General features: G+C 46.1%; 1 protein-coding gene across 4 annotated transcripts in view; it reads left to right on the top strand.

Moving 5' to 3' along the window:
* THADA (THADA armadillo repeat containing) overlaps positions 1 to 21000 on the top strand; it is a 1551972-nt gene that overhangs the window by 1389539 nt on the left and 141433 nt on the right. The window lies entirely within an intron of this gene.

Below are 21000 nucleotides of genomic sequence, written 5' to 3'. Positions count from 1 at the left end.
TTCTTTTATTTAGTACTAAAAATTGCAGAAACTGTGCAGTTAAAATAAAGATGCATTAAACCCTACCCTTTCTATTAATTCTTATGCCCTTCATATTAAAGAACCAGTCCAGGAAAGCATGTTGAAAGTGTCTGCCTTAGGTGTTTTTGCTACCTCCTTCTCACATATATGTCAGCAGTTTCAACCATTTACTTTTTTACACTCTCCTTTAGTTTGAATGAGGTAGGATATGTTTATGACATGGAAAAAGCAGCCTCTATAAGAACTGAGAACCCATTCCATTAGGGCTAAGGCTGCTACCACTTCTTTGGTGTACCTGTCCTTTACATCTGCCAGGCTTCAACATGAGCTTTGGTGCACACATGTGCATAACACTACCGCCATGATATCCAGGTCCGATGGGACGGACAATTTGTCCATTCGGTCCTACAGGACATTTCGGTCTGAGCCATTCCACAGACCTTTGGGAGGTGCTGCTTTGGTATATATTTTAAAGGTGAGGAACTTGTGGTCAGAAGTATCTGTTGGCAAAATACCTACCTTTGGTCTCGCTCGTTATCATGGATACTGTATTTAAACTCAGATTTCCTCACTACCCTCCCACATCCCCATTCTGTGAAGCAGCCTCTTTTTATCATCTAAAAAGGTCCCAAATTAGAGATCTGGATACTGGTACCAACAATTGGTAAATTCTCCGTTCCTGAGGTCATAGAAGGAGTGAAGCAAGAAACTGATGTCAGTTCGCCTGGGTGGTGCTTTTTTGTGTCTCCGCTCTGTTATTTCTGAACGGTAAGGATCAGGCGCAGAGTTGTACAGTGCCACCTGATTGCACACAAGAGCATTCATGAAAGCTTTCCGGATTGGCGCCTGGGAAATATTCAGAAGGCAAGGAGTCTACACTTAAATATAGTATCCTCCATAAAGAGCGTTGCCATAGGTAAGTAAATGGTTCATATGTGCATGAAACTTAGGATTAGATTGTTTGGAGTTTAGAGGTTTCAGTATACACACTGGAAACTACCACATGAGGAAGACCTAATTGTACTCTCTGAATGCGAATCTGTGCATCTCTGATTTTGAACAGAGTTGGTCTGATTCCGCTTGAGGTGCGTCTTCCTCCTTTGGACATACCAGCTCCTCGAAAGAAGCAGCCCACTTTGCGTTCCCTGTTTGTCACTCATTCTGATGACTATGACCAGGGTGATGAGTTTGCTCAGCCCTACAATGATTGCATGTTATAAGGACTTGCAGGAGGCTAGTGGTCTTAATACCTCTCGGGAGAGGCCCTTTTTTCTCCCCCTGAAAAGCCACAGAGGAATCTGCCCATAAGCTATCGTTATGTGTAGGGCAGCTGAATTCTCGACCTTCAGCTCCTCACCATGGATGTAAAAACAAATGTTTTTATCGAGGTCCATCTACCTGGATAGACTTCTGAGCTTCTTCTCCCATTTAATGAGGCACTGATGGACACTTTACTAGGGCCTGGGCCAAGGGTTGCTCTAGGCCTCCTGTCAACCAACAGATTGTCAGGTGCCATTGTCCTACTGCTGGTAACAACACGCCCTCCACCCCCATCCACAGTCTCACCTGCCAGACCTCTTTAATGTCCGCTTAATGGAGCACTGCCACTCGGTGGGAGGCAGAATCCAGCAATTCTTTCTGGTTTAAGAAGCATTCACTTGGAACAGGTAGGTCCTACAGATAGTTTGCAGGGGTTTTGCTCTACTATTCCTTTCTTCCATGCCGCATCTTACACCGTCCTGTCCCCCCAACGACTAACAGAGGACCATCTCTCCATTTTGTGGTGGGAAGTGCAAGCCCTTTTCTCAAAAGGGGCTGTTGAGAGGATGCCAGCAACAGAAGTAAAGAAATTAAATAGGCTGTGATCCAATTCAGGGATCAGAAGGGAGGGATCATGTCAAACTAGCACAACAAATAACCCCTATCAATCATAAATGTAGAATTAATTTCGATGGGCCTCATAACAACTCCGGGTCACTTTTTTCAGAAAAACATTCTATCTAATTCCAAAAACACTTGTAATCTTCCCGTTCACGTGTTCACAAAAAGCATCCCCATAGAGTAAGTAAACTGTTACCATTAGAAATACTTTAGTGTCATTGAATTTTCAAAAACACCAAAGAATACTTACTGTACACTAAACTTATAAATCAGAAATACTTGACATCACCAAATCTGACAACATATATCAGCATTACATAAAATTACGAAAATAAATGTCCAACATAAAACACACAGGAAAATAATCGCTTGTTTCATTTAATTGTCTTGCACGCTTTTCAGCCCATATAGGCAGTCCAACTTTATTTTACAAAGGAAGAAACTTTTTGTCTTTATACTTGTATTGGGTGTGCCCTCAACCTGTGCAAATTACACTACCTCGTTTCAACCTTCTTAAGGGCCTACTATTTGAACAAAGGTCTTCCTCAGGTTCAAAGATTCTTAGAAAAACAGTGTGCAGAAATTAAACCGAGCTCCATTTCAATTAAACAATAAAAAGTATTTTTCAAACTTGGAGTATGCCTGAAAGTGAAGAAAAATCATAATTGCATGCCCATCACCATTTGTTTACACATGTGAAGACACAACTGAAAAATGTAAAAGTCACAGTGTGTTGCTGGTCTTAGCATAAAGGAACATACAGTTTATTGCCTGGACATATAAGGCATGATAGAATTACCTTGAATGTTAGCAGTATGCTATCTGTGATAACCACCATGTTTCACTCACTGTGATTCCCAGGGTTGTTACGAGGCCTATCTAAAATAATGCTACATCTATGGTTGATGGGGATATTTGGTGTTGCTGGCACCAGAAGTGGGGCATGGTTGTTGTTTCTGCTACTTTCTGGGGTCCAAGAAGGATGGAAGACTTTGGCCTATTTTAGACCGTTGCCCTCTTAATGCTTTGCCCTGGAAGAAGAAGAAATTCAAGATGCTTATCCTGGCCTAGACCTTGTCTACCCCAAATCCTGGAGGCTGAATGGTGGCGGTGGACCTGCACAACACCTATTTTTGTATTCCTGTCCTGCTGGCCCATCAGCACTAGCTGTGGTTCTTAGTAGGTCAGGAGCATTTCCTGTTTGCTGTGCTCCCCTTTGGTCTGTCTAGTGCCCCTTGGGTGTTTGCAAAAGTGTTGACAGCTCATCTTCAGAGGTCTGTGATGCTAGTCTTTCACCTACGTGGACTACTGACCTTTGAAGGCAGGCACCTCTAAGGCAATTGTCAGCCACCTCTACACTATGGCAAACTTCCTGTCATCTTTAGGGTTCTCTGTCAACATGCCAAAGTCACACCTGACTCTTCCTCAGATGCTCCCCTTCATCTGAGATTTTCTGGACATGGTTTTGTGCTTTTCTCCTGCGAAAGCGAGTCCAGGACATTCAGGCTATGATCCTGATCTTTCAGCCTCGGTCCTGTATTTCAGTGAATTAGACTCCTAGGCTGCTGGGACTGATGGCTCCTGCATCCTGCTGGTCGAGCACGGCAGGTGGCATATGCGGGCTTTGCAGTGGGATCTGAAGTCCCAGTGTGCCCAACATCAAGGGGACTTCTCAGACCACATCCAGATTTCGTAAACCACTGCAAAACAACTGCAGTGGTGGTTGCTAGACTGTGATTGGTTCAGCATCAGACCCCTCTCCCTTCCCCACCCAGAACTGACAGTGGTGACTGATGCGTCGCTTCTGGGTTGAGGTGTCCATCTAGTAGAGGTAGAGATCAGAGGTCTCTGGTCTCAGGCAGAGTCAAAGTGCAACATCAACCTTCTGGAGCTGAAGACCATAAAAGTTGAAAGCCTTTTTGCTGTCCATCAAAGGGAAGCAGGTACAGATGCTCATTGACGACACCAACGCCATGTGGTACTGCGACAAACAGGGCGAGGTGTGGGTCACAGACCCTGTGCCAGGAGACCATGCGCCTCTGGAAATGGATAGACCACCTAAGAATTTTCCTGGTGGTGAACCATCTAGCAGGATCCTTAAATGCCAGGGCGGATGAGCTCAGTCGTCAGTGCCTAGCGGATCACGAATGTAAGTTACACCCAGAAGTTGCACAAGGTCTCTTTTGGCACTGAGGAGAAGCTTGGTTCGATCCGTTAGCTTGGTTCGGTCTGCTGAAAACTAACAATGTTAACAATTTTGCATGTTACCAAGGCATCTGTCACTCTGAGGCACGTTCCGCCTTTAGTGGAACTCTGGATTCCTGTCCCACGATAGCACTCCATTCCTGAGTTCTCCAGAAGACCAGGACTAACCAGGTCAAAGTCATAATAGTGGCTCCAGATTGAGCATGGATAGTATGGTATCCAGCACTCTCCTTGAGCATATGTCCTCTGATCAGGCTGCCTATATGGGAGGACCTGCTGTCTCAGAAACAGGGCAAGGTTCGCCACCCGGGCCTTTGAAGTCTCAAACTTCAAGCTTGGAGATTGTGCAACGACAGCTGAACACCTTTGACCTTCCTCCAGAGGTGGTTGATGTCATCTTGGCAGCCCGGCATCCCTCAACGAGAACTGTATACCCCTGTCATTGGCATAAATTTGTGGATGGTACAGCACATACTAGATTGACCCCTCCAGGCCATGCTTTCCAACGTTTAGTTATTTGTTCTTTCTCTTGCTTGGCAAGGCCCTGCTTTTGGCGCAATTAAAGATATTGTTTGGCCCACGGTTGCTAGATCAGCTCTCACTTCCAAGTCACCAGTTGTGATGCGATTCCTGGAAGTGCTTCAACCTATGTTTCCCTCTTCTCCCTTTGTCATGCCCCAAAGCCATCTTAATCTGGTTCTGACATATCTGATGTGTACTCCGTTTGAGCTGCTTCATAGCTGTCTCTTAGGGCACCATACCAATAAGGCTGTGTTCCTCATCTGCATCACCTCAGTACAGCAAGTAAGTGAGCTTCAGGCTCTTTGTGTCAATCCACCATACACAACCTTCTTCCCAGACATACTGGTTCTGCGTACTTGGGAATCCTTCCTGCTGAAAGTTTTGACACTGTTCCACATTGATCAAAATATCACCCTTCTGGCGTTCTGTGTTCCACCTCACCCCTCTGAGGAGCAGGAGCGACTCCATCTCTTGGATCCCAAGAGAACACTTAGCTTCTTTATTGATCATACCAAAGAACACCGGGTGGAAGATCAGCTCTTTTTGGGGTCCTCTGTGGGGGGAAAAAAAGACAAGGCAATGCATAAGAGAACCATCTCCCTGCTGGATCATGCTTTGCATAAAGATCTGCAACGCATTGGCTAAATAGCAGCCCTCCAGAAAGACTTTGTGCTCATTATACCAGGGCAAAAGCTGCTCCTGGACATCTGCCAGGCAGCTATGTGAGCGTCTCTCAATAAGTTCACAAAGTACTATTGTTTGGACAGTCTGGTTCACTGACATTTTGCCCACCGGTCCTGCAAGACTCTATGATTTGAGTCCACTCGCAGACCTGCCACTAAATAGCTACTGCTTTGGAATCTGTTCAAAAGGTGAAGAGTCTGCATTTAGAAGTGTCCATCTGAAGAATAAGTTACTTACCTTTGGGAACAGAATTTCTGGTAAATATTGTCTAGCCACAGATTCCTCTCTTCCTCCCTGTTCTGTGATTGGCCTCTAACCATTTATTCTGACTCTAGGAGTCTGCACAAAGTCTGCAATTTGATTTTGGGGCTCTGGTTCTGGGTGCAGAGAAAGTGGAATCCATATAGCAAGATAGAAAACCAGTACACAGATTTTGTTGAGAAGCTTGTAAGCACTATGCACCAAAGACTATAGGTCTGCATCTACAATTAGTCAAGAGACATTTACATTTATTACCAGCTGTAAGTGTGAAGTTCGACAGATTTTGAGGAATCCATCCATCCTTTCTTTTTTTTTTTTTTGGTTTACACATATTTAAAAAGGCGATCCTCCACCTTGTGAAGAAGGGCATTAGGTTGCCTGAAATGTAATCACGATCGTTGACATTAAAAATGTTGGCACATCTCTAATAAGTGCAGAATGAGCTAAAAAGTTATAACCTGATACGCAGTTCAGTAGGGTTAATGATGTTATCGTAATCATCCAAAATAAAAACAACAATCTGGGTATTACGAGCTTCAGTAGTTGCATTATGAACACAAACGTGTGTATTTGGTTCACTCATTCCGCATTGTTGTTCTTCTGCGAGCTCGCAGGATAACAACGAATGTTTGCTTTAAATAGAAGGAGATGGATCGCAAGCCCATATTATTGGTACTAGTGATGCTTGTTTGATGAACCTTTGTGATTTAGTTGGTTTTCTGGGATGCCCTCACGTAGTACAAACATCCAGGAAAGGCATGCTGCTGTTAGAATGCCAGTATATAATGTTCTCTTCATAAGAGCATTCTGTCTAGGAGAGAGGTAACAAGGATAGTGTACACAAAGAACAAAGAAGCATTATTTGCCTAAGCAAGGACAGCTTTAGGTTTTTCTGAATTGTAGTTCAGGTGAACCATCACAGTGTAGGTGTTACCTTGTTGCTGGTGTCTGACTAATTTGGAAGGACCAGGAAGATTGTTAGAAAATTAACTTTTGCATAATGGCTATGTTTTTTCCTGTGTCGGTACTCCTCATTTTGTTTAATTTCTCAGTCATGTAGTCAAGTGCACATTTTTTCCATTACAAATGCAAAGCACTTAGTATTGTTTAATATTTGTTTATTTATAGGTTAATAATTCAGGCTGCATGGTTTATTCGGTTAACGTTTGTTTCAGAACGATCTGGTAGCTCGGTTTGCAGGCATGTATTGTTTGACGCGTTACTACTTCTTTCAAACATTCAACAGTGTTTCACTTTGTTTAATGTTGGTTCCATGCACTTAATTATTCTTCGATATATGTAATTGAAGTAGTACACTTTCCCTGGTTAAAGCATAGGTACGTGAAAGTGCAATAAACCTCATATATTGTTTTTGATTTTAATAACATTGAATAAGCTGAAAATAATATTTAACCCCTTCGCTGCTAGGCCTTTATCCCCTGTCCTAAGCTTCTTTTTTTTTGCTATTTGGGGTAGTTTGCGCTTAGGACTCTATAACGTTTTGTCCACATAAGGTATGCACATCATATTTGTGTCCTTTTTTCCCAATATCCTGGGTATTCTAAAGGTACTCAGGGTTTGTGGATTACCCTGGAGGGGACCAAGAAATTATCCAGACCACAGCTAATAATTTTTTGTGTTGAGAAAAATGGGAAACAAGTGCTTCAGAAGAAAGTGTCTGTTTTTTTCCCTGCAAATAGCATAAAGGAAGGGGTTGCGGTGTTAAAACTGCCATCTTCCCAGCTTTTAGGAACAGGCAGATTTCATTCAGAAAACCAAACTTTTCAACACAGTTTTGGCATTTTGCTGGGACATACCCCATTTTTCCTATTTTGTGTGCTTTCAACCTTCTTTCAGTTAGTGGTAGAAATGGGTGTAAAACCAATGGTGGATCCTGGAAAGGTGTACATTTTTAGAAAGTACGCAAAATTCAGAATTCAACAAGGGGTCATTGGTGTAGATCCCTCAAGATTTTCTTATAGAAAGTAACAGTTGAAATTAAAAGAAATTGAAATTGAGTCTTTGTTTTTTATCTGTAACTTCTTCTAACTACGGCAGATTTTCGAAAGCAATATACCGTTATGACCGCTGGACCCTTTTGGTTGCAAGGATGTATAGGGATTGTATGTTCACCAAGAACCCGAGGTACCCAGAGCCACTAACTGAGCTGAACCTTTCAATGGTTTTTCATTGTGTACCGGGTATACAGCAATTAATTTAGTAAAATATAAAGAGTGAACAATAGGTATCAAAGAACCCTATGTACTTTCAAAATAGGCACAAGGTATGGAGTTTAGAAGCAGTAGTTACTTACTTATTTCTGAATTTTTGGGTACTTATACTACCATGTGAATTAGCATATCTGGTAGAGACTTCTGGTTTCAGATTCCTTACCTTAGAATTTCCCCCAGACGTCAGACTGGATCCGGAGATTTTTCTTCGAGCAATACCCTTGCGCGTTGGTAGGTGGCGTCGGTCGCCTCCGCGGGCATCATTGGCGTCGTAGTCGCCGCGATGACGTCAGGAGTAGTATAGAGACACTGCCTTTGCTCAGTGACATCAGTTCTTTTCTTTCCGCGCCACACACTGAGCTACCCTGGTCTGTTTTTGACCTACTTTGACCGTTTTGTTGAGTGTTCCAGGGAGATATTTGGTGCGTCGAGGAAGTCCTCGATTCAGGCCATGCGAGGACTGTCACCGCACTATGTCGGTGACGGAGCCTCATCAGGTTTGTCTGTGATGTCTCGAGCGCGACCATGACCCGAAGTCGTGTTCCGAGTGCCAGGCCATGCACCCGAAGGCTTTCAGGGAGCGGTCCCTAAAGCTAATTGCGGCCCGGCACTTGACTCTGCGTAAGTCATGGTCTCGTTCGAGAGGAAGGTCTCGAGACCGTTCGCGGAGCCATCACCACTCGTCTTCTTCAAAATCCTCAGGTCAAGGTAAGAAGAGGAAGAAGTCGAAGAGATCCCATCGCTCTCCTACTTCGCCCCGTCGCTCGGCTGACACGGGAAGACCATCGATGCTCAAGACCTCTGTCTGCGGAGCTTGCTTATGGGTCGGCTCTGCAATTCCCCAAGTTTCCCGGAGCCGGAGCAACCCCCGGCCAACTTACAGAATTTTATGAGGCTATGTGCCTCATCTTTGGGTGGACCGACCCCGATATGGCGCCTTCAGGCCCAAGGGGTTCGGTTGAGGGGCCTTCGGATTCCACGCCGGCGGCTTTGGCTCCGGCCACCGTCCGCACTGCCACCGTTCGCACCTTTGAGACCTTATCCGGCGCTGGGTCGATTGTTGACACTCCCGAAGTCAGTAGTGCCCACTATTGACGTTGACCCAATCCTTATCCCCGATGACTCTGAGTCGGAGCAGCATCGGCCGACGCTGCCTTTGTCTTCGATGGGTCCTATTCGCCGCAGATCCGATTCGGACCCCTTTTCCTATGGGTACGAATGTGGGGAGGGATCAGAGGGGTCCCTGGACCCTTATGCATACCAGGATGACCCATCTATGGACTGGGCTCAGGAATTGGGTGACGCCGGTGGTCTGGATACTTCTCCTGATGCTGGCATGCTGTCTCCTCCTACTGTGGCTACGGCGGAGGGAGCGACTTATGGTATGGTAGTCAGTAGGGCAGCTGAGGTCGTTGGCCTGGAGCTTCCTACGGTAGAGATCAGGTCTAATCTCCTGACAGAGGTGCTTCAGCCTGGGGCTTATGCTTCAGAACCCCTTTTGCCATTCAGTGAAGCCCTCACCGATGTCCTTTTGGGTAGCTGCTCCAAACCCAACATAGGAGATCCTGTGAATAGGACTATTGCACGCCGCCATCGGCCCTCTCCGAACTACCCTAAATTCCTATCCCAACACCCCACACCTGTGAGTCTTGTCATCCAGGCTTCCTCTTCTTCAGGCGCATTCCCTTCCGCACCCCCGGACAGGGAATCAAAAAGACTAGAACGGTTTGGTAAGAAGTTGTTTTCTTCCTCCGGTCTTGCACTGCACTCTGTGAACACTGCATGCCTTTTGGGCCACTATACCCACTCTTTGTGGGATGCGGTTGTACAAGTCGTGCCGCAGATACCGGAGGAGGCCCGTGCTATCGTCTCCCAAGCTGTGAACGATGGGAGAGATGCAGCAGAGTTCACCATCCGTTGTGGGCTGGACACAACCAACTCTCTAGGCAGATCGGTTGCTACAACAGTGGCCTTACGACGCCACACCTGGTTGCGTACTTCTGGGTTTTCTGGGGATGTCCAACAGTCACTCATGGACATGCCCTTTGATGGCTCCCGTCTCTTTGGAGACAAAGCGGACTCGGCCTTGGAGAGATTCAAGGATTTCCAGGCCACTGCTCGGTTCCTTGTCCTTTCCTTTGCCTCTCGCCCCCCCACAGTCTGCTTTTCACCTCTTTCGTGGCCACGGAAGGGGCTCCCCGTCGCCTTCTCCACCCAGCCACCGTCCACCCATGCTGTCCAGCCTCTGCGTGGCCGGGGACGCGGAATCCCACGTGGCCGTGGGAGAGGGAACTAGAGGTCACCCAGTCCACCTCTGCTCCCGCTGGAGCCTCCAAAACCTCCTAGTCCGTCCCCTCACTCCCATCCAGTTGGCAGCAGGATTCACCATCACCTGCCCCACTGGGAATCCATCACTATGGACAGGTGGGTTTTGCAGATCATTTAAAATGGCTACTCTCTCCCTTTCTAATCTGCTCCACCAGCCATGCCTCCATCCTTCAGTCACCTTCCAGAGGATCATTTGCCGCTTCTCCACCAGGAAGTTGCAGCTCTTTTGGCCAAGGAAGCAATAGAAAAGGTCCCTGTGCCCGAAGTAGTTTGTGGTGGTTATTCCTGCTACTTTCTGGTGCAGAAAAAGGACAAGGGCTTACGTCCTATCCTAGACCTTCGGGACCCGAACTACTTCCTCAAGAAGGAGAAATTCAAAATGCTCACCGTGGCTCAGGTTCTGTCTGCCTTGGACCCAGAAGACTGGATGGTAGCATTCGACTTGCAGGGCGCTTATTTCTACATCCCCATCCTGCCTCCCCACAGACGTTACCTGCGATTCGTGGTAAGTCACAAGCACTTTCAGTTTTCTGTGCTCCCCTTTGGCCTTACCAGCGCCCCTCGGGTGTTCACGAAAGTGATTGGGGTGGTCGCAGCTCATCTGCGCATGTGAGGGGTGTCAGTCTTCCCCTACCTCGATGACTGGCTTTTGAAGGCAGACTCATCCCCAGAAAGTCATCTCCCACCTTCAGACTACGGCGGACCTCCTGCACACGCTGGGGTTCACTATCAACGTGCCAAAGTCACACCTGACTCCCTCTCAGACACTCCCTTTCATTGGAGCTGTTCTGGACACAGTGCAGTTTCGGACTTATCCTCCCGAAAAGCAAGTCCAAGACATTCAGGCTATGATTACGATCTTTCGGACTCGGTCTTGGGTTTCGGTGAGACTGACTCGTAGGCTGCTGGGCCTCATGGCCTCCTGCATCCTGCTAGTAACACATGCCAGATGGCATATGCAGGCTCTGCAGTGGGATCCTGAAGTTCTAGTGGGCGCAGCATCAGGGGAATCTCTCTGACATAGTCCAGATCTCGTAAGGGACTGTGATAGACCTGCAGTGGTGGCTTTCAAATCCGCATTAGTTCCACAGCAGATCCCTCCCCCATCCCCAACCAGATCTCTCTATAGTGACAGATGCGTCACTTCTGGGTTGGGGCGGCCACATGGGAGAGACGGAGATCAGAGGCCTCTGGTCTCCGGCGGAGTCTGGGCTCCAGATCAATCTTCTGGAGCTCTGGCGATCAGGCTTGCTTTGACAGCATTTCTTCCCTCTCTCAAATGGAAAGTAGTGCAGGTGTTCACGGACAATACTACTGCCATGTGGTACTGCAAAATCAGGGCAGAGTAGGGTCCTGGACCCTCTCTCAGGATGCTCTACGCCTCTGGACATGGCTGGAACATCAGGACATTACCCTGATTGTTCAACATCTGGCGGGTTCCTTCAACACCAGAGTGGACAGACTTAGCCGTCAATGCACAGCTGATCACGAATGGCATCTACATCCAGAGGTGGCGCAAGGTCTCTTTCAGATCGGGGAGTGCCTTGGTTAGATCTGTTTGCCTCCGCACAGAACGTGCAATGTCAGCTGTTTTGCACGTTGAAGTTTCCAAGGCAGCACTCGCTCAGAGACGCTTTTCCTCTTGAGTGGAACTCCGGCCTCCTTTATGCCTTTCCGCCTATTCCACTTCATCCCAGAGTTCTCAAGAAGATCAGGATTGACCAGGCCCAAGTCATCCTGGTGGCTCTGGACTGGGCACGGAGAGTCCGGTATTCAGAGCTATTGAGCTTGTCCATCGATCTCCCACTCAGACTGCCTCTTCGGGCGGATCTTCTGTCACAGCAAAAGGGGACGGTTCTTCACCCTAACCTGTCCAACCTCCGCAATCGTGGAGATTGAGCAGCGACAGTTGACGACTTTTGATCTTCCACCTGAAGTCTGTGGTGTTATCTTGGCAGCCAGGCGTCCCTCAACCAAAACTGTATTCACCTATCGTCGTAATAAATTTGTGGCATGGGATACCAACAATTCTGTTGATCCCCTCTCTGATCCTCTATCCGAGGTTCTTCTGTTCATTCTTTCTTTGGCCCAGCAGGGCTCTGCTTTGGGCACCCTTAAAGGGTATTTATCTGCCATTTCGGCCTTCCTTTGGTTACCTGATCAGCCCTCAGTTTTTAAATCTCCTATTGTGAGTAGATTCCTAAAATGACTCACCCATTTATTTCCTCCCACTCCATTCATCATGGCTAAATGGGACCTCAATCTTGTCCTTACTTATTTGATGTGTTCTCCTTTAGAGCCGATGCATAATTTTCCATTGCAGCTCCTCATCTTCAAAACTGTCTTTCTTGTTGCTATCACCTCTGCTCGCAGTGTGAGTGAGCTTCAAGCCCTTTCATCTAAACCTCCATACTTGTCTGTGCACCCTGAGAAAGTGGTGTTGCGCACCAGGGCTTCCTTCCTTCCTAAGGAGGTTACTCCTTTTCATGTAGGCCAGTCCATCACCCTGCCTACTTTCTACACACTCCCACATCCTTCCTATGAGGAGGAGAGTCTCCACCGTCTGGACCCAAAAAGAGCATTGGCGTTCTATCTTAATCATACTTAAGATTTCCGGGTGGACAATCAACTCTTTGTTGAGTTTGTGGGTGCGAATAAAGGGAAGGAGGTGCAAAAGCGTACAATCTCTTGATGGGTGCATCTTTGCATCAAAATGTGCTACGCTTTGGCCAAGAAGCAACCCCCTGAGGGCTTGCGTGCTCATTCCACCAGAGCAACTGCTGCTTCCACTGCGTTAGCACGCGGAGTTCCTGTCCTGGATATCTGCCAGGCAGCTACGTGGGCGTCCCTGCACACGTTTGCTAAGCATTACTGCCTGGACAGTCAGGTCCATCAGGATGGCTACTTAGGTTGTTCGGTCCTGCAGGACTTCCTAGTGTGATCTTGGGTCGCAACCCACCACTGAGGATGGCATTGCTTTGGTATCTATTGTAAGGTAAGGAATCTGCAACTAGAAGTCTCTATCAGATGTACAAGTTACTTACCTTCGGTAACTAAATATCTGGTAGAGACATATTCTAGTTGCAGATTCCTTACCGCCCACCCATCCTCCCTGCTTGCGAACTGATTTCTAGGGACAGGGATTCCCCTTTCAGGTCCTTAGTTCTGGCGCACCAATCTCAGTGTTCTTAGTGGCTCTGCGCTTTGGCGTGGAAAGTAATTAAAAGAAACTGACGTCACTGCACGAAGGCGGTGTCTATATACTACTCCCGACCTCATCACGGTGACTACGACGCCCGCGGAATCGACCAACGGCACCTACCGACGCGCAAGGATATTGCTCGAAGAAAAATCTCCAGATCCAGTCAGACGCCTGGGAGTAATTCTAAGGTGAGGAATCTGCAACTAGAATATGTCTCTCCCAGATATCATCATCATCATCATCATCACTTTATTTAGGTAGAAATATACCATAAAAGCACAATAAAAACGTTTAGAAAAATAGAAATAGGACATAAGATCATTGAAATTTAAAATAATACTCTAAAATCCTAAAAGCTTAAAACAACAAGATGCAATACCTTGAGATTTACATAAATATACAGATATAGTAAGGGCGTGCAATATTGGTTATACATTATCTAAGATGTAGTGCTAACCATACATTATGTTTCACAACTGTAAACTGCATTGCCTGCTACTAATATCTATAGCTAAGTTTTGTCATTTAAAATTCCAAGTCTAAAAGGCCATATAGATAAAAAAAAAATTGCCAAAGAACACGCCAATAGCACAGATGGATCCGATTTAAATATTCTCAAGGCCAATAAACAATTCCTAAAATCCATTCATCTACATAAGGGGATGATCCAAAGAGCCCTTTGTTTGAAGTATGCAGGGCATTGGAAGAGGACATGGATAATAGTTTCTTCGTTCTCACAACCCATTGGGCATGTCTTGGACCTATTAGTTGTATTAGACCATTTATAGGTTAGGGAACGCAGAGGAAGAGATCCTATTCTAAATCTAATATACAAAGCACGTGCAAGTGGAGAAAGTAATGCATCCATAAAGTGCTCAAACTCATAGTGGCATTTAATTTGTAAAAAACTGCCAGTCATGGTAGAAGACTAAGCTTCTGCGAAGTGCGAAGTTTGAACATTAAGACAAAATGCATCCTTTAATGTCTGAATGGTGTTTTTTGGAATAGAAGAGCGTCCTTCCAATAATTCCCCAAACCAAGAGAAGAAAAGGTCCACTCTACATAAGTACACCATTTGATTTTTGTAGTAGAGTTGGTACTCACCAGGTTAATCAGCCCAAGTCTATATGGGATGAGAGAATCTAATGACCAAAGTCGAATCCAAAACAACAGTGGCCTTAGGGCGGCAATCTAGCTAATTGAGAAGAGATTTAAATCTATTTGAATAGGCAAGGATGGAGTGCTGAGAGGAACTCTTAGCAACATCTTTAAAAAATAATTTTCCACCCTTGCCAAATCCTCCAGGTTGCAGTGGCCCCACAGCGCGGCTCTATAAAGGCCCCCCCCCCCCCCCTTGCTTGAGATTTATATATTTCTAGAGCGGGAGTCATGGCAAATCTGGGGGATCTGGCTTCAAATCTCACAATGCCGCCCGCCCTTTGTTTCAAACACATTGCTGATTTCTGGAGATGAGCATGCCATTTGTGTGAATCTTCCAGTTTTAGTCCTAGATAATCGAAAGCACCCACTCTTTCCAAAGTGACACCCTCTAGACAAATGGGTCTCCTCATCTTTTGCTTTTTATCCCCAAACACCATGTATTTGGTTTCTGTTGAGTTGATTTCTAAGCCATGATCTTTACAAAAGTCCATAAAACTCATAAGCAAGTTAGAGAGACCAATAGCCGTTTGTGAGATTAGCAAGGTGTCATCAGCAAATAGGAGACATGGGTTATTTTGCCCTCCCAATCTGGGGGCATTGCTGGAACATTTCAGAAGATAGGGGATACATGCATTAATAAATAAAAGGAACAATGTGGGAGCAAGTACACAGCCCTGTCTCACACCACGGTTTGTGGGGAACTCTGATGTTAATTCACCTTTCGGGCCCCATCGAATTCTAGCACAGATATTTTGTTACCGAAGGTAAGTAACTTGTACTTCTCAAAATGACTTATTTTTTACAGACTGTCTTACATTTGGAAGGCGCAAATGCAGAGAAAGACAATTAATTGGCAATAACACTTGTTCTACTTGTTCTACTAGTCTATGTTCCTCTAAGTCTCCCAATAAAAATGGTACCTCATCTGTGTGGGTAGGCCTAGTGCCCACAACAGTAAACGGTCCAAAACGCAGTATGGAGATATCACACTTTTCCACTGAAAACTGACCCTTTATTTGCAGTGTGTGTAGCTGTGGATTTTGGACCCCAGCTCAGCCTGCACTTAGGGAAACCTAGCATACCTATACATTTTTGAAAACTAGACACCCATGGAAATCCAGGATGGGGTGACTTTTGTTACTCTCTCCAGCTTCTGTTACCCAGAATCCCTTTCAAATCTCACGATTTGACAAAAAACTATTTTTTCTTCACATTTCTACGATGGAAAGTTATAGAATCTAAGGGCAGTCACAAACTTCCTTCCACCCCACATTCGCCAAAGTTTCCCGATAAAAATGGTACCTCACTTGTGTGGGTAGGCCTAGTGCCCTTGACAAGAAACAGCCCATAACGCAACATGGGCACATCACATTTTTCCACTGAAAACAGACCCTTTTTTTTTTGCAATGTACCTAGCTGTGGATTTTGGGCCCTAGCTCAGCCAACACCTAGGGAAACCTAGCGAACCTATACATAGGAAGTAGGACATTTGTGCCAGCGTGGTGATCCCACACGGAAGTGTGAGGAAAATGTGATTTTGTAGCTGGAGTTGAGGTTTGCAGGGGATTCTGGGTAAGGAAACTTTGGGGGAACCCACAAACTACACCTCCCTGGACTCCCACAGGTGTCTTGTTTTCAGAAATGTCTGAGTTTGGTAGGTTTCCCTAGATGGCTGCTGAGCCTGTGACCAAAAACGCAGGTACCCCTTTTGCAAAAACAGGTAGTTTTGTGATAAATAGGGGGCCATCTGCGTTTTTGGTCCTCGGCTTGGCGGCCATCTAGGAAAATGTACCAAACTCAGACATTTCTGAGGACTAGACACCTGGGGTAGTCCAGTGAAATGTGGCCTGCTTTGATGCCCCAAAGCTTTCTTACCTAGAAGCCCCTGCAAACCTCAAATTTAGCTAAAAATTCACAGGCTAAAAAGTTACGGGATCATCACACCAGCACAAATTTCCTATCACTCACCGTTCCCCTCGGTCTCCTGATAAAAAAATGTAACTGATTTGTGTGAGTGGGCCAAGTGCCCGCGACTGGGAAGGGCCAAAAACATGTAGATTGCCCCTTTGGATCCACTTTGGTTCCCCTCAGTTTTCCATTTTATATGTTTTTCGGCTGACTGTGCTTTGGGCACCCACACAAGTGAGGTATCATTTTCATGGGGAGGCCGAAGGGAACACTGGGTGATAGTAAATGTGTGCCAGCGTGGTGATACCACAACTTTCCCACACAGAAATTTGAGGAAAATGTAACTTTTTAGCTAAATTTGAGGTTTGCGGGGGATTTTGGGTAAAAAAATGGTGGGGGATCCACGCAAGCCACACTGCCAGCCAAGCGCCAGCCCACGCACACCGCCAGCCAAACGCCAGTCCAAACACATGCCAGCCAAACGCCAGTACAAGCACACGCCAGCCAAGCACCATCCATGCACACAGCCAGCCCAGCGCCAGTCCACGCACACTGCCAGTCAAGCACCATCCATGCACACTGCCAGCCAAGCACCATCCATGCACACTGCCAGCCAAGCACCATCCATGCACACAGCCAGCCAAGCGCCAGTCCACGCACACCGCCAGCCAAGCACCATCCAGCCAAGCATCATCCACGCAGACTGCCAGCCAAGCATCATCCACGTACACCGCCAGCCAAGCATCATCCACGTACACAGCCAGCCAAGCACCATCCACGCACACCGCCACCCAGTCTACATGCACCTCCAGCCAAACCGACAGTCCAGGCACACTGCCAGCAAAGTGCCAGTCTACTCACACCACCAGCCAAGCGCAAGTCCACACACACCGCCAGCAAAGTGCAGTACACCCAGCCAGCCTAGCGCCAGTACACCCAGATCATCAGCTGTAATCAAGTTCACAAACACACAGAAACTTTCCCTGGTATCTAGTGGTTTTCTGCCCCCCTTGGGGGCAGATGAGCCTATAAATATCCCTGATCTGTCCCCAGGGGGGGCAGAAGCAGACAAAATGTGTTCCCAGCAAAATGGGATCGATCCTTGCCTGTGGGATCGCTTCCTGTCATGCCCATAAACATATCCCTGGTGCCTGGTGGGCTTTCTGCTCCCCGGTTGGGGGGTGGGGGGCATATTTGGTGTAATAACCACCAACTGCCCCCCAGGAGGCAGAAGGACTGTTCCCATTTTTGTTGGGGGAAGGGGGGGGGGGTTGGGCATTGGCAGCCCCACCCCTACACAGAGAAAAAAATAGTCCCTGGTGCCTAGTGAGCTTTCTATGCCCCTCCACCCCCCGGGGGGGAGGGGGGAGCAGATCATGGGCTCTTGTCTGTATCTGTCCCCCAGGGGGCAGAAAGATTGTGGCTATTTTTGGGGGGGGCAAGGGGGCATTAGCATGTCCATTCTGTGCCACCCCCCACCCCTACTCGAGTGAAAACAAATAGTCCCTGGGGCTTATTGGGCTTTCTGTCCCCGGGGGAGGGGGAAGGTGGCAGGTCGAGGGCCATTGACTCCAGAAAGATTGTGCTCATTTTTGTGGGGGAGGGGGAGGGGGAGGATTGCCAAGCCCATTCTGGGCAGCCCCTGACCCTACTCTGGTGGAAAAAAATATTCTCTGGTGATTAAGGGGCTTTCTGCCCCTCCGGGATGGCTATTCAACCCCCCACCCCCCACTCCCAATCTGCCCCGTAGGGGACAGAAAGACTGTGGTCATTTTTTTTGGGAAGGGTGTGGCCATTGCCAAGCCGATTCTGGGCAGCCCCCACCCCTAGTCTAGCTATATAAAATACTTCCTGGGACTTAGTGGGCTTTTCAAGGCCAAAAGCAGACCCTTCAGGCGGTCAGATGAGCCTTATCGGCTTCTCTGGAGACACTTTAGCTGTTGAATGCAGCTTGAGAGAGAGAAAACAGCTATCTTACTGTGCAACAGTAAAACAGTTGTTCAACTAAGGTATACAGGTGAAAGGCAAGGCCACCTGAGAAGCTCAGAAAGGCCCTTTTGTTGCTAGGATTGGCTTAGTTAGAGGAAAGATGAGCGGGGTTTGAGAATATTTGCAGGGAAGCTCTAAAATACCGTTAGGATATTTACTTTTTTTCTAGTATTCTATTAATTAGCTTTTATTGTTGTCACTATTCTGATTATTTTTATAGTCACAACTATAAACATTATATGCATTAGATTGGGATTTTGATTTTAATACGTCATGCAAGTGTATTTTTAGTGCATATTCTTGAGTGTATCTATTTGTGATAGAAGGAGGTTTGGAACCTACTTGTAACTAGTACTCCTGTCCGTCTAGTAGGACTGATCATTGCCCAGAATGCATCATCCTCATGTAATGATCAGATGGTTTATGGGTTACAGTTACAGTCTCATGTTGGTGTGTTGAGTAGGTCTGCTCTGCCAGAGGTTCTAGAGATCTCAAAGCAGAGACTGTATCCTGAATTAATTTCAGAAAACGCATCACTCTTTTGATGCTAAATTGGAGATAGATGTGGCTTTTCCACAGTGGCCTTTGTGTATGGCAAAGGGACTTGAACCATATCTGTGGGTATTTCAAGCTGAAGCTGCGTTGGTTAATGTGGTTTCAAGTTCTGGATAGCTTTATTTTGGTAGCTAGGAGATGGTGAAAGTAGTAGAAATTAAGAGTATTCTAATCTGGAAATGATGATGGCACTGACTAGAAAAGCTTTGTATTCAGCCACGCTAGGTGTCACATTCCTATCCAGCAGGAACCACATGCTGTGATACTGTACATTCTTTGGAGGGAAGGTTCTTATCGGGTTCTCTTCCTTCTGTTCTAGCTTTTCAAAATATCATGATAAAGGGAACGAAGTCTGGCCTGGCTGATTGCCCATTTTTGGTACATGACATAGTTGAAGTCCTTTTCCTTTCAGAAATTGTACAAACTAGAAGTGAACTTTTGTGATCAGTATATATTGTATATATATATTACACAGTTGTATGGATGACTCGGGACATAAAACAACTACAGCTTTGCCTTGAAGCCCTGAAGTGCTCGGTGGTCCTGGACTGCCAAAAAGTTATCCTGACAAAACTGTTTTTTTCCTGCCAGAAAAGTCCTGTCATTTTCGGTCCTTTACTGAAGGAACTTATGTGGCTCCTGTTGTTTCCCTTTAACAAAGTCTTTACAGTTTATCCTAGACTAAGGCTTTCGTGAAATATGACTATTTTTTGTTTTTTTCTCTTTGGAAAAGACATCATTTTTTTCTAGAAGGAAATCGTTGCTTAGTTTTTGTACATTGTGGTTTTATGCCTCCCTCAAGGCTTTGCTGCTTGCTCCGGGTCATTTACTTTCTCAAGACAGCATGTCTTTTTTTAATAGCCATGCTTGATGGCGTTACAATACTTGCTCAAAAAACTGAAAAACTCTTCTGGTTCATACTTTACGTGCAATAGTTCCGTTAATCAGTTAGAGACCCCGAGAATTTAAGTAAAATAGTTACTTCCTTATGAGTAATAGTAACTTCCTACTGGAACTGGTGACTGGGCTTTCTTTGGCCTGAATCTCGCTTTATATCTTTAAGGAAACTACTAAGAACACTTAAACCTTACTTTTAGTCAAATATAACTTTCGTGAGTCCAACTTAATCATGAATTTGCAGGGGAGATACATATTTAAAACTTTGTGATTCAGGGACCATTGTCAGCATGTTTGAATACGTGAAATGCTTAAGAAAGCCACACACGAGTGAATTGTAAAGGACTTCTACTTTGAGGTCCTAAGAGAGAGAGAATGCAATATTTGTAATAGGCTGGCCACCAATGAAACAATTTAAAAATGCCTACAACTTGCATATGCCATGGCGAGTGTAAAACCACCCTATTTCGGCAGACTTAACCTTTCTCTAAGTGCTACAGTATGCAGAACAATCTGTACAATAGTATAGTTTTCTTTTATCTGGACAGAAACACCTACACCTTTGCCTTGAATCTTTGGAGTGCTTGGTGGTCCTGGACCGCCAAAACGTTATCCTGATAAACTGTTTTTTTCCCCTTCTATTTATCAGTGTATCTATACATAGGTCTCTGTCAGAAAAGCCTATTTCTTGGGTGCACAAGATGTGCATGTTATAGTCTGGTTGACTCCTGTTGGGTGGTGTTGGCCACACCAGTGCAGGAATGGATCTCTCTGGCACCTAGTGGTGCAAATAAAATTCTGGAAAGCCCATATGTTTCCGGAGTATTTCAAGAAGTTGGGATTCTGTAAGTGTACGTGTCAATTTTTGGTTGTATGGGTACCACCAGGCCACTCCCTACCTGGTGTCCAAAATACACCACTGAACCCTGCCCTATTTGGCACTTGCTTGCCTTAATAGTGAGGCCTGCCTTTTGCAGGGCCTCCCGCACTCTGCAGAGGTGCTGCAAGTGTTCCTCCCAAGTGGAACTGGACACTTCAATGTCATCCAGGTATGCTGCGCTGAAGTCATCCAGCCCAGTCAACACCTGGTTGACCAACCTCTGAAATGTGGCTGGGGCATTTTTCATCCCAAATGGCATCACTTTAAACTGATAG

This window comes from Pleurodeles waltl, chromosome 5, assembly GCF_031143425.1.
Source record: "Pleurodeles waltl isolate 20211129_DDA chromosome 5, aPleWal1.hap1.20221129, whole genome shotgun sequence".
NCBI classification, from domain to species: Eukaryota; Metazoa; Chordata; class Amphibia; order Caudata; family Salamandridae; genus Pleurodeles; species Pleurodeles waltl.
The sequence above is the reverse complement of the archived record's forward strand: the minus strand, read 5'-3'. Positions and strand labels throughout refer to the sequence as shown.